This window comes from Taudactylus pleione, unplaced genomic scaffold (genome assembly GCF_031769625.1).
Source record: "Taudactylus pleione unplaced genomic scaffold, aTauple2 ptg000559l, whole genome shotgun sequence".
NCBI classification, from domain to species: domain Eukaryota; kingdom Metazoa; phylum Chordata; class Amphibia; order Anura; family Myobatrachidae; genus Taudactylus; species Taudactylus pleione.
Genome location: NW_028284961.1, coordinates 71,389 through 83,404, shown reverse-complemented (window position 1 = coordinate 83,404; position 12,016 = coordinate 71,389). Strand labels below are relative to the sequence as shown.

General features: G+C 47.7%; 1 protein-coding gene across 1 annotated transcript in view; it reads right to left on the bottom strand.

Annotated features, from left to right (window-relative positions):
* LOC148481832 (uncharacterized) overlaps positions 1 to 12,016 on the bottom strand; it is a 142,826-nt gene that overhangs the window by 70,367 nt on the left and 60,443 nt on the right. The window lies entirely within an intron of this gene.

The window sequence follows — 12,016 nt, the reverse complement described above, 5'->3', positions numbered from 1 at the left end:
ACACGGCTAAGATGCGCTGCTGATGCAGGTTTTCAGCACTCTGTACTGCGGTTCCTGGTGCTTGGTGCTATGTGGAGGGGAAAGCTTCCCCAGATGTCACTTAGGGGGGGGGTCTATGTACTAAGCCTTAGAAAGAGATAAAGTGAACGGAAATAAAGTACCAACCAATCAGCTCCTAACTGCCATGTCACAGGCTGTGTTTGAAAAATGACAGTTAGGAGCTGATTAACTGGCACTTTATCTCCATCTGTGGCCCATATTCAATTTAAGGAGATAAGTCCAGACTTTTCGCCTGCTGGACTTTTTGCCTCCTTCGCCAGTTTACTAGGCAGAAAAGTATCGCGCATGTGCCCGATATTCCCCGTTTTCAATTGCAAAGTAGGCGAAATCGGGAACAGGCGAAACTTGGATCGGCAGAAAAATATGGGAATTTTCGGGAAATAATCCTAGGACCCCCCCTAAAGATGTCCAGACCTGGGGGTATCAGTATGGGTATCCCCGTTTTTGTCTGCAGAAGAAAGTCAGGGTTTTAAATAGCCGTGGCATGTGCATAAATGCGGCTTTGAAGAAGGTGATGCAGAAGAGCATTTAGAAGTTTTTTTTGGGAAATGTCCATCAAATTTGGGGTAATAGAAAATGGGCGCAAGCATATTTGTAATCCCTTAAATGATTTTTTAACATTCTGCAAAACTGCACCAGCCGCTAGCACCCACAATGAAGAAAACACCTGCCGCATATAAGGGAACCCCTCTGGACTCCGTTCCGCTCATTTACAAGTGTGTGTTCCTAATTTTTTTTATTTAACCCCAAAATTTACATAATTTTTTGGGGTGTCCCTATTTTTTTTAAAAAAAAAAAAACTTTTTTTTAACACAGATTAGTTTTAGTGACCATTCCCAGGGATGCAGGCTATTTTTTATAAGCCTGCACCCTTAAACCCCAATTCTGCACTTTTTTTTGCCTGCTAAAGGCAAGCACTAAGTTATCCCCATTTTTTAACATTTACCTTTCGCACAGGCGAAAAGTCAATGAAATTGAATACGGGGATATTGGAAATAGGCGAAAATGACGTGATCGGCGATAAATTATCACCAATAACAGACTTTTCATCACATATTGAATATGGCCCTGTGGCTTAGTAAATAGACCCCTTAGAAAGGGTGGTGGCACGTTTTGGGTCTGAGACTGAGTTGGGCACAATACTGATACTCACTTAAGTTTCTGATTTTCATTAAAATCCCAAAATATTTGCTTGGCACATGCATTACGCGGTGAGTGCGCAGAGATTCGCTGGACCAATGAAGCCGCGCTGGAATGTATTGGGACTTTCTGGGTGGTTACTGAGAAGTTGATAAACACACACTAAGATCTTCTGACTGATGGGACTGTCATGGGCATGGAGATGTGTCACACTGGGGTATAAATGTGCCACCTGGGAATGTAGTGGTAGGTGCCCAAGCTGAAGGGGTATGGTCAGCCACCACTGGGAGGGCTCCTCTATAAAGAAGGGGGCAGGGGTGTGTCAGGACCACCCACTTTGAATGTCAGGAGGGCTAATCTTGGCGCAGTTTCCAATAAAACAATTCAAGTACCCAAGTTAATCCATGGTCCTTCCCTACCCTTAGACGAGGGGGTGAGGCCCTCAGGCAGTGCGGCCCAAGGGGCATTTACCCTGTACGCCTGTGGGCCAGTCTGACTCTGCGCAGGAGGTTTCAAACTCAGACGCTTAATTGCGTACAGTGGAGGATATTCTGTGACGGAGATTCTGCACGATGTACGGGACTGGTGTAGGTTCCGGTGGTTGCGCCTGCAGCTGCTCGAAGTGGACCTCCAAGGCCTTCTACATTCAGACGCACAGCTATAAACCATAGGAAGGGTTAATACTGGCATTAGCATAAAGTCTCAGATGTGACTACGGCCGCATTTGTTGAGCCCCTATATTTCTTTAGCAACTTAGCTTAAGATAACTTTTAAACTGTTTATGGATCATACAACATAATAACTAAATGCTGCAGTTTATTTCTTTTCTGCCAATCCCTCTTATTGTATATAACGTTTGTGCTGCTATGTGTTGGTACTGGTGGCTTTGGGCCAGGTAGAGACGGACGCAATGCCGATGTTTCCAGTTTTTTCTTCTGCGCGCGTGTAGCGATTGTGTCCCGACGTCACTTGCAGTGAGGATTCTATGCAGAGTGATTGGCAGTCAAGGAGCATGTGGGGGAGGTAACAGAGAGGTGGCGAGTGAAATGAAGATGTGTCGCAATCATTTTGGAGTAACGCAATTGCGAGTGCTCCAGCTACTTACTTCTGACGGCCGGGTTACTCTGATTGGCCGATGTGCATCCGATGCTCATGTCTGTGTACTCAGGAGGTGGAGCTGATACACCGCAGCTGACCATCTCCATACCCGTACCAGCGGCTGCAATATATGCGTATTATCGCACTGCCGCTGTGTACAATCTCGCGGCAGCGGTATTAGCGTCCATCTTTGTATCAGGCCCTTTAATCAATCTTGAAAGTAAATCCTGACTATAGTTGTCGTTACTTCCTGTTCAACATGAGCTTAATTGTGAGAAAATAAGTATTAAAGTAAAAACTATTCGCTGCAAAGTGGTTTCTGTCCAAGAGAAACCGAGCACCTAGGAGTCCTATTAATAAGTAACAGGTAGGGTGACAGCTATAAAGTCTGCGGGAGAACATCTTCTGGTGACAGCGAGTGTATTACTTGCAATGAGCACTTTGTGAGTAAGTTTAGTTCCATTTAAGGCTCTCACCAATTTACTACTCACTGCAGAGAACACAGAATAAGATAAATGCATTGTATTCCCTCTTCCAGGCAAATGCTTGGGATATCCAGTATCTGCACCTCGGTGTATATATCATGTGTTGGTTTTATTGTAAAATAAACATTTTATTGAGTGCAAACAGATTGAATCATGTTATCCAATATATCAAATCAATGTATAAAATATAAGTTGTTCCCTTCATAGACCACAACCAACACAAGAAAGGAAAACCATCAAAGCGGCTATCAGGAGATGAGGAAGAGGATGAGGAATGGTCACAGGGTGTAATGGGAGGAGGAAGATGAATGGTCCCAGGGTATCAGGGGATGAGGAAGAAGAATGATCACAGGATATCAGGGGATGAGGAAGATGAATGGTCACAGGGTATCAGGGGATGAGGAAGATGAATGGTCACAGGGTATCAGGGGATGAGGAAGAGGAATGGTCACAGGATATCAGGGGAGGAGGAAGAGGAATGGTCACAGGATATCAGGGGAGGAGGAAGAGGAATGGTCACAGTATATCAGGTGATGAGGAAGAGGAATGGTCACAGGGTATCAGGGGATGAGGAAGAGCATTGGTCACAGGATATCAGGGGATGAGGAAGTTGAATGGTCACAGGGTATCAGGGGATGAGAAAGATGAATGGTCAGAGGGTATCAGGGGAGGAGGAAGAGGAATGGTCACAGTATATCAAGGGATGAGGAAGAGGAATGGTCACAGGGTATCAGGGGATAAGGAAGATGAATGGTCACAGGATATCAGGGGATGAGGAAGATGAATGGTCACAGTATATCAGGGGATGAGGAAGAAGAATGGTCACAGTGTATCAGGGGATGAGGAAGAAGAATGGTCACAGGGTATCAGGGGATGAGGAAGATGAATGGTCACAGTATATCAGGGGATGAGGAAGATGAATGGTCACAGTGTATCAGGGGATGAGGAAGAAGAATGGTCACAGGGTATCAGGGGATGAGGAAGAAGAATGGTCACAGGGTGTAATGGGAGGAGGAAGATGAATGGTCCCAGGGTATCAGGGGATGAGGAAGAAGAATGATCACAGGATATCAGGGGATGAGGAAGATGAATGGTCACAGGGTATCAGGGGATGAGGAAGAGGAATGGTCACAGGGTATCAGGGGTTGAGGAAGAGGAATGGTCACAGAATATCAGGGGAGGAGGTAGAGGATTGGTCACAGGGTATCAGGGGAGGAGGAAGAGGAATGGTCACAGGATATCAGGGGAGGAGGAAGAGGAATGGTCACAGGATATCAGGGGAGGAGGAAGAGGAATGGTCACAGTATATCAGGTGATGAGGAAGAGGAATGGTCACAGGGTATCAGGGGATGAGGAAGAGAATGGTCACAGGGTATCAGGGGATGAGGAAGAGGAATGGTCACAGGGTATCAGGGGATGTGGAAGAGGAATGGTCACAGGATATCAGGGGATGAGGAAGTTGAATGGTCACAGGGTATCAGGGGATGAGAAAGATGAATGGTCAGAGGGTATCAGGGGAGGAGGAAGAGGAATGGTCACAGTATATCAAGGGATGAGGAAGAGGAATGGTCACAGGGTATCAGGGGATGAGGAAGATGAATGGTCACAGTATATCAGGGGATGAGGAAGATGAATGGTCACAGTATATCAGGGGATGAGGAAGAAGAATGGTCACAGTGTATCAGGGGATGAGGAAGAAGAATGGTCACAGGGTATCAGGGGATGAGGAAGATGAATGGTCACAGTATATCAGGGGATGAGGAAGATGAATGGTCACAGGGTATCAGGGGATGAGGAAGAAGAAAGGTCACAGGGTATCAGGGGATGAGGAAGAAGAAAGGTCACAGGGTATCAGGGGATGAGGAAGAGGAACGGTCACAGGGTATCAGGGGATGAGGAAGAAGAATGGTCACAGGGTATCAGGTGATGAGGAATAGGAACGGTCACAGTATATCAGGGGATGAGGAAGAGGAATGGTCACAGGGTATCAGAGGATGAGGAAGATGAATAGTCACAGTATATAAGGGGATGAGGGAGATGAATGGTCACAGTATATAAGGGGATGAGGAAGATGAATAGTCACAGTATATAAGGGGATGAGGAAGATGAATAGTCACAGTATATCAGGGGATGAGGAAGAGGAATGGTCACAGTATATCAGGGGAGGAGGAAGAGGAATGGTCACAGGGTATCAGGGGATGAGGAAGAGCAATGATCACAGTATATCAGGGGATGAGGAAGATGAATGGTCACAGTATATAAGGGGATGAGGAAGAGGAATTCATGGTAACGTCTAAGAGGACACGGTGCATCAGACAATTCCCTCTGATGTTGATATACAGGAGCAGGACTTGTGATGTAGGGGGATAGGGTCCGGTTATATAACAATTTACTGTAGAAGATATTCGCTTCTCAATGATCTGTCTGGAGAAAAAGAAAATGGTCATATTAACTGTTTAGAGCATAAACAAAACCTGAATAACACATTTGCTGTTATCTATGTTACAATGTCAATGATACAAATACATTTATTCTTTGCATGCAGGGAAATTACTGTCTGCTTTGAGTATACTGTAGCATAACCTGACAGATTTATTTTATACTGAGAGTTAGAGATGAGCTGGGACACACCGACACCCAAGTATTAGGGTTATACTGTATATACTAATGTGCGGGATTTTAGAAGTTTTTAGTAGAATCAGATTTTACTTAACATTTATCGAGCACCTTATAGAAGATAAATAGCCAGAATCTGATTGGTTGCTATGGCAACAACTCCACTTCTAAAATCCCCATTTATACCCTTAGTCTGGTCCCCCCTCCCTCCTGCAGTGCAGCTTGGTTTCACCAGGGTGCACATTGGTCCCTTTAGTTGCTAAAACTAATTCTAAGGGGCATATTCAATAGGCTGCGTGAAAAGCAAAAAACCCGCACCTGCAAGGTTTTCCCTGCAGGTGCGGGTTTTTTGCTATTCTATTAGGTGTGTGTTTTGTTTTAAAACACGCGCCGGGAGGTTTTTCTTTGCGCACCTCCTGAGCAAGAGTGATTTTTCCTGAAATCGATGATTTCAGGAGAAATCACCGGGACTTGCTCTGACACCCACGCGGCGCCCCCCTCTGAGGACTAATTAAGCAATTGGAAGTATCCAATTAGCTTAATTAGTCCTTAATTACTCACCTTTCGAAGCGCTGTCTTCTCATCTTCTTCTGCATCCAGCGTCGGGAGCCGGCTCTTCTGCTGCAGCGGAGAGTATGTCAGTGTGTATGAGTGACTGTGTGTGTAACCCCCCCGCGCGCGGTGTGTGTGGCCCCCCCGGAATGGGCGCTGGGAGAACTACATGTCCCAGCAGCCCTTGCTCCTCCCATCAGACCCCGGGACTCCCAGCAGCCCCCTCTCCAGTAAGAAGAGAGAGGGGAGGCCGCCGGGAGCCGCGGAGACCCCGACAGGTAAGTGACTTTTTTTTTTTAATTTACGCGGCGCGTGGTTTTCAGTGATGAAAACCCCGCACCCACTGTTTTTTTAATTGAATCCCGCGGGTATCGAGAGCACGCATACCCGCGGGATTTCGAAATTGGCCCGCGAGGGGCGCGAGTTTTTTTCTTCGCAAAACCTCGCGGCCAATTGAATATACCCCTAAATGGTCCAAAAATACTTACAACTATAAATGCAAATGTTTAAATAATAGATCTCTATGTCATAGCATTAAACGGAATCGGTATGAAAATCCGGCTGCCGCATGGCCGGGAGTTCAATTCCCAGCAGCCCGACCAAACAGCAGAGCCCGGCACCGGAAGACCAACAGCGCTGGAAATCCCGACCATCTAAAATGTAAGTATAAACTAACCTAACCCCATAACCCTAACCACACCCCCCAAGTGCCTAACCCTAACTTCCCCTTCCCCGCTGCCTGAACCGAAGTCCCCCCTGGGGGGTGCCTAACCCTAAGTACCCCCCGGGGGTGCCTAACCCTACCCCTCCTTCCCCCTAGCCTAACCCTAACCCTCCCGAGGGGGTGCCTAACCCTAAGTCCCCCCCGGGTGCCCTAAACCTAACCCTCCACCCCGCGGCTGTCTGCTCGCGGTGCATGGAATCCCTTCGATCGGGATGCCAGGCGCCGGTCTCCCGGCGTCGGGAAAATGACAGGCGCCTAGAAATAGACGCCGGTCATTTATCCCACGCCGGGACAAAGCAGTCGGGAAGCCGGCTGTCGGGATTTCAGCAGCCGGCTTCCCGATTGTATACCCATTAAACCCTTGTGTACCTACCTGGAGGCAAAGTATGGTGACTTACTCATTACTGATTATGAGTTATGCAATGTAGTAACAGACTCATTTATCCTACAGTAAGTACAGGCTGGAAGGTGGTAACACTTCCCAGCGCAGGGGACACACATCTAACCTTTATAGTAAAACAATGTTCTAGACTAGAGGAAATCTGCTGCAAACTGCTGCATCTAATCCACTGTCCTACACTTCCTGCTGCTTCCTGATAAATACAGATGAGATGGTTGTGGGGGACACATCAGACATCTTACACTTCAATGATTCTCATGTATATTCATTGTCTGACAGGAAACTGAGGGCCTGACTCAGACGCGCTGAGTGCTCGCAAACGGGTCGATGTTGGGCCAGTGCGCATGCGCATGACGGAGGCTGCTCCGTCGTGCGCATGCGCGAGACCCGGATAGCGACGGGCAAGCCGTTGCTCCAGGTCTCGCATCAAAGGGGGCGTGCTGTCGATGTTGAGTGACAGCACGCCCCCTTTGGTTGGCGTGCCGGGGCGTGGTTGCTCAGACGGAGGCAATCCCATGGGAACGCCTACCATCTGGGGCCGGCCCCACTGACATCACTAATGATGGCAGTGGGAGTGCTTTTGGCTCTGATAGAGCCAAAAGCACTCCAGGGCTTGCGGCCAACGAGACCCTACCGCAAGGGTCTCATCGCAAGCCCGATGGTCTTGACCATCGCGACCATCATCATGGACGCTCGCATAAGCTGTGGGTGGTAACCCACAGCTATGCGAGCGGCCAAAAGGCCGCACTATGAAAAAAAAAAAAACGCCCTGATTCAGAGCGGGCGCTCATTCAGATCGTCCGGCTCTGAATCAGGCCCTGACTCCAATCACTGAACGTCAGACAAACATGTAAACATCTCTGTGTAACATCTCTATGTAACTATGGGCCTGATTCAGCATGGATCGCAGATGCAAATTCTCACGCACCCGGTCAATGTTTGCGTTCTGCGTATGCTTCACACTGCGCATGTGCGAACTGGCCACTGTGATCGGAGAAGCGATCGCAGGCTACACGCAGACCCATCTACTAGTGAATGACAGGAAGTGCTGTCTGTGGGTGGTGACGGAGGGTTGGTCGGGAGAACGCAGGCGTGCGTGTGTGTTTGGACGCCATTACAGGGGTGTGCATAATTAAGCTCCTGGGACGGCATACACAGCCTGAGGTCTAGTTACACACAGGAATTTCTGAGAGAGGTCAGGTCAGCTAGTATTGTGCCGATGGGTCCGATGGTTCTCCACGTTACCGATGTTTTCGCTGTCTTGGTAACTATTGAGGATGTGAGTAAAGGTAAGGGGTTGGCATTATGGGTGTCTGCATCTTGTGCTGTGGCGGCATTGCGATCGCACTCATTAGCATATTTTCCCAGCGGCCAGGTGCGGGCAATTGCAGACTTTCGATCCATGTTGACTCAGGGCTTCATTCAGTGCCGCTCGTAAGCGGCCGCTCGTTCATTCCGAGCGATGTTCGCACATCTGCGCATGCGTACGGATTGTAATACGCATGCGCGAAACAGTCAGTGCGGCCGAAAATCGTGTGCTCGCTAAATAGCGAATGCCTGATATTTTGAGTGACAGGAGGCCATAGGCAAACGCAGGGGGGGTTTCCGTCTGTCTGGAAACCCCTCCCCCCAGCCCACACCATTAAAACAATAGAAATAGTAATATGATAGAATTTTACTAGTGCTGCATGTTCTTGGAATGGTGCCCACATCTAAAATAAAAACATTCAGCTCAGACAGGATGGACCTACTGCCACATCTAATGGGTTACTGTGATCGCTGGTCCTGTATAAACTGGGATTATAACACATAATACACTTTATATGACACATATTAAAGCTGAATAAGTACTTATTATGCCCTCTCTCTGGACTGGCCATACTCACTCTAAAATCGAGCATTTGGAAACCCCTCTATAGAAATCCTGCGTTTGCCACTGGAGGCGTATGTGGGTGGTAACAGGGGAAGGTGCTTGAAAATGGGGAGTGGAGATCAGAATGCAGGCGTGCCAAACGGTCAAAACGGGCATTTTAAGGGTGTGCATAATTAATAAAGCAGCGTCATCGACCACGTCAGTTGGTTGTTTTATAGTCAGAACTGCTCGCATGATTGCGGTAGGAAAATCCAACCACAAGAATAGCGAGCAGTTCATACGCCGTTCGATGTACTCGATTAATCTAATAAATAGCGGACATGACGTATGATGCGAGCGGCCAGGGGGCTTCTTTTTCAAAATAACGACTGCATGTTTTGTTCGCTCATTCAGACATAGAGGCGTGAACAGACCGCAAAGAGGGAACGGTTAATTTAAATAGCCACCCCCTTTTTCTGAACGAGCGAGCGCAAATAGCGTCCAGCTCTGAATCAGACCCTCAGGCCCTAAATCATGTCTTATATAACATATGTTTATATAATGTTTACATGCACACAAGTCTACTTTACCAATTACTATTGTTACTATGCTACAACATTCTTCAACATTAAGCTCTCACCCTAACCCACCACTTTAGGTTCCTCACTCACTGTCTCTCCTCTGTGTCACCCCTGTCTCTCTGCTCCTCCCCAATAGAGTGTAAGCTCTTATCCTAACCCACCGCTCTATGCTCCTCACTCACTGTCTCTCCCCTGTGTCACCCGTCTCTCTGCTCCTCCCCTATATAGTGTAACCCTCTCATCCTAACCCACCGCTCTATGCTCCTCACTCACTGTCTCTCCCCTCTGTGTCACCTGTCTCTCTGCCCCTCCCCTATAGTGTAACCTCTCATACTAACCCACCGTTCTATGCTCCTCACTCACTGTCTCTCCCCTCTGTGTCACTCCTGTCTGTCTACCCCCTCTGCTATAGAGTGTAAGCTCTCATCCTAACCCACCGCTCTATGCTCCTCACTCACTGTCTCTCCCCTCTGTGTCACCCCTGTCTGTCTGCCCCTCCCCTATAGTGTAACCTCTCATCCTAACCCACCGCTCTATTCTCCTCACTGTCTCTCCCCTCTGTGTCACCCCTGTCTGTCTGCCCCTCCCCTATAGTGTAACCTCTCATCCTTCCTAACCCACCGCTCTATTCTCCTCACTCACTATCTCTCCCCTCTGTGTCACCCCTGTCTGTCTGCCCCTCCCCTATACAGTGTAAGCTCTTATTGTAACCCGCCGCTCTATGCTCCACACTCACTGTCTCTCCCCTCTGTGTCACCCCTGTCTGTCTACCCCTCCCCTATAGTGTAACCTCTCATCATAACCCACCGCTCTATGCTCCTCACTCACTGTCTCTCCCCTCTGTGTCACCCCTGTCTGTCTGCCCCTCCCCTATAGTTTAACCTCTCATCATAACCCACCGCTCTATTCTCCACACTCACTGTCTCTCCCCTCTGTGTCACCCCTGTCTTTCTGCCCCTCCCATATAGAGTGTAAGCTCTTATCCTAACCCACCTCTCTATGCTCCTCACTCACTGTCTCTCCCCTCTGTGTCACCCCTGTCTGTCTGCCCCTCCCCTATAGTGTAACCTCTCATCATAACCCACCGCTCTATTCTCCGCACTCACTGTCTCTCCCCTCTGTGTCACCCCTGTCTTTCTGCCCCTCCCATATAGAGTGTAAGCTCTTATCCTAACCCACCGCTCTATGCTCCTCACTCACTGTCTCTCCCCTCTGTGTCACCCCTGTCTTTCTGCCCCTTCCATATAGAGTGTAAGCTCTTATCCTAACCCACCGCTCTATGCTCCTCACTCACTGTCTCTCCCCTCTGTGTCACCCCTGTCTTTCTGCCCCTCCCATATAGAGTGTAAGCTCTTATCCTAACCCACCGCTTTATGCTCCTCACTCACTGTCTCTCTCCTCTGTGTCACCCCTGTCTGCCCCTCCCCTATAGATTGTAATCGCTAGCGAGCAGGGCCCTCTTCCCTTATGTGTTTTTCCTCCCCTAGATTATGCCATCATCGCCTCCCCACTGCATACAGTGACAACAAACCTTTAAGTTCAGCTAGTGCTGCGTATATGGGTATTATGACTGCTTATGCAGCAATGTTTATAAACCTTATCCATGTTCTGCAATGTTTGGTACTCTAAAGGCCATATGTAATATGGTGAGAGTTTAGAACATGTGACAGAAAACTCTCACATTTGTGAACTCAGCCAATGTAATAAAGTCACAGAACATGTCGCATGTTTTTCAGATTCAAAAAACTCTCAAGAATAAGGGGTCTATTTACTAAGCAGTAATAGGAGACAGAGTGAAAAGTGATAAGGTACCAGCCAATCAGCTCCCGTCTGTCATTTTTCAAACACAGCCTTTGAGATGGCAGTTAGGAGCTGATTGTCTGGTACCTTATCACTATGTCTCCTAACACTACTTCGTAAATAGACCCCTCAAACTCTCATCCAGGTGTTTCCTGTTTTGGAAATGCAACTCGATCAATGTCTTAGTGTCAGAGTTTTGCTAAGCTCTCACATTTTGTAAACTCTCACCCTATTACATGTGGCCTTAAGTCTTTCTTTTCTAGTTCTGTTACTACTGTTTCTGTTTATGCACTCTGTAAGGCGAGGAAAACCCCTTATGGCACCATATAAATAAAGGATAATAATAATAATAAGTTCATGTTTTGACAATATAAGGAGATTTATAATATGTTAGTATTGCTTCTTATAGATGTGTCCTTAAACACTGCGGCTTCAGTTGCGCCAAACAGCTCCTCTCGGCGCTCCAGGTCCTGGCTGACTCGGCCGCGCCATATGTCTTTTTCCATCAAAAGTTGCATCTTACTCGAACACATGAACCAACTGGAGGCGACAAAACTACATTGCTACATTACACTGATCAAATTGATGTGCGACACTTGTACATCTGTGCGCGACAGAGGCGGAGTCTGCATGCGGCCATTTCTCACGCCCAGTTCTGTTGTGCTTTATCTGAGACTTAGTACATATCTAAGATAGAGATGTGCAGGT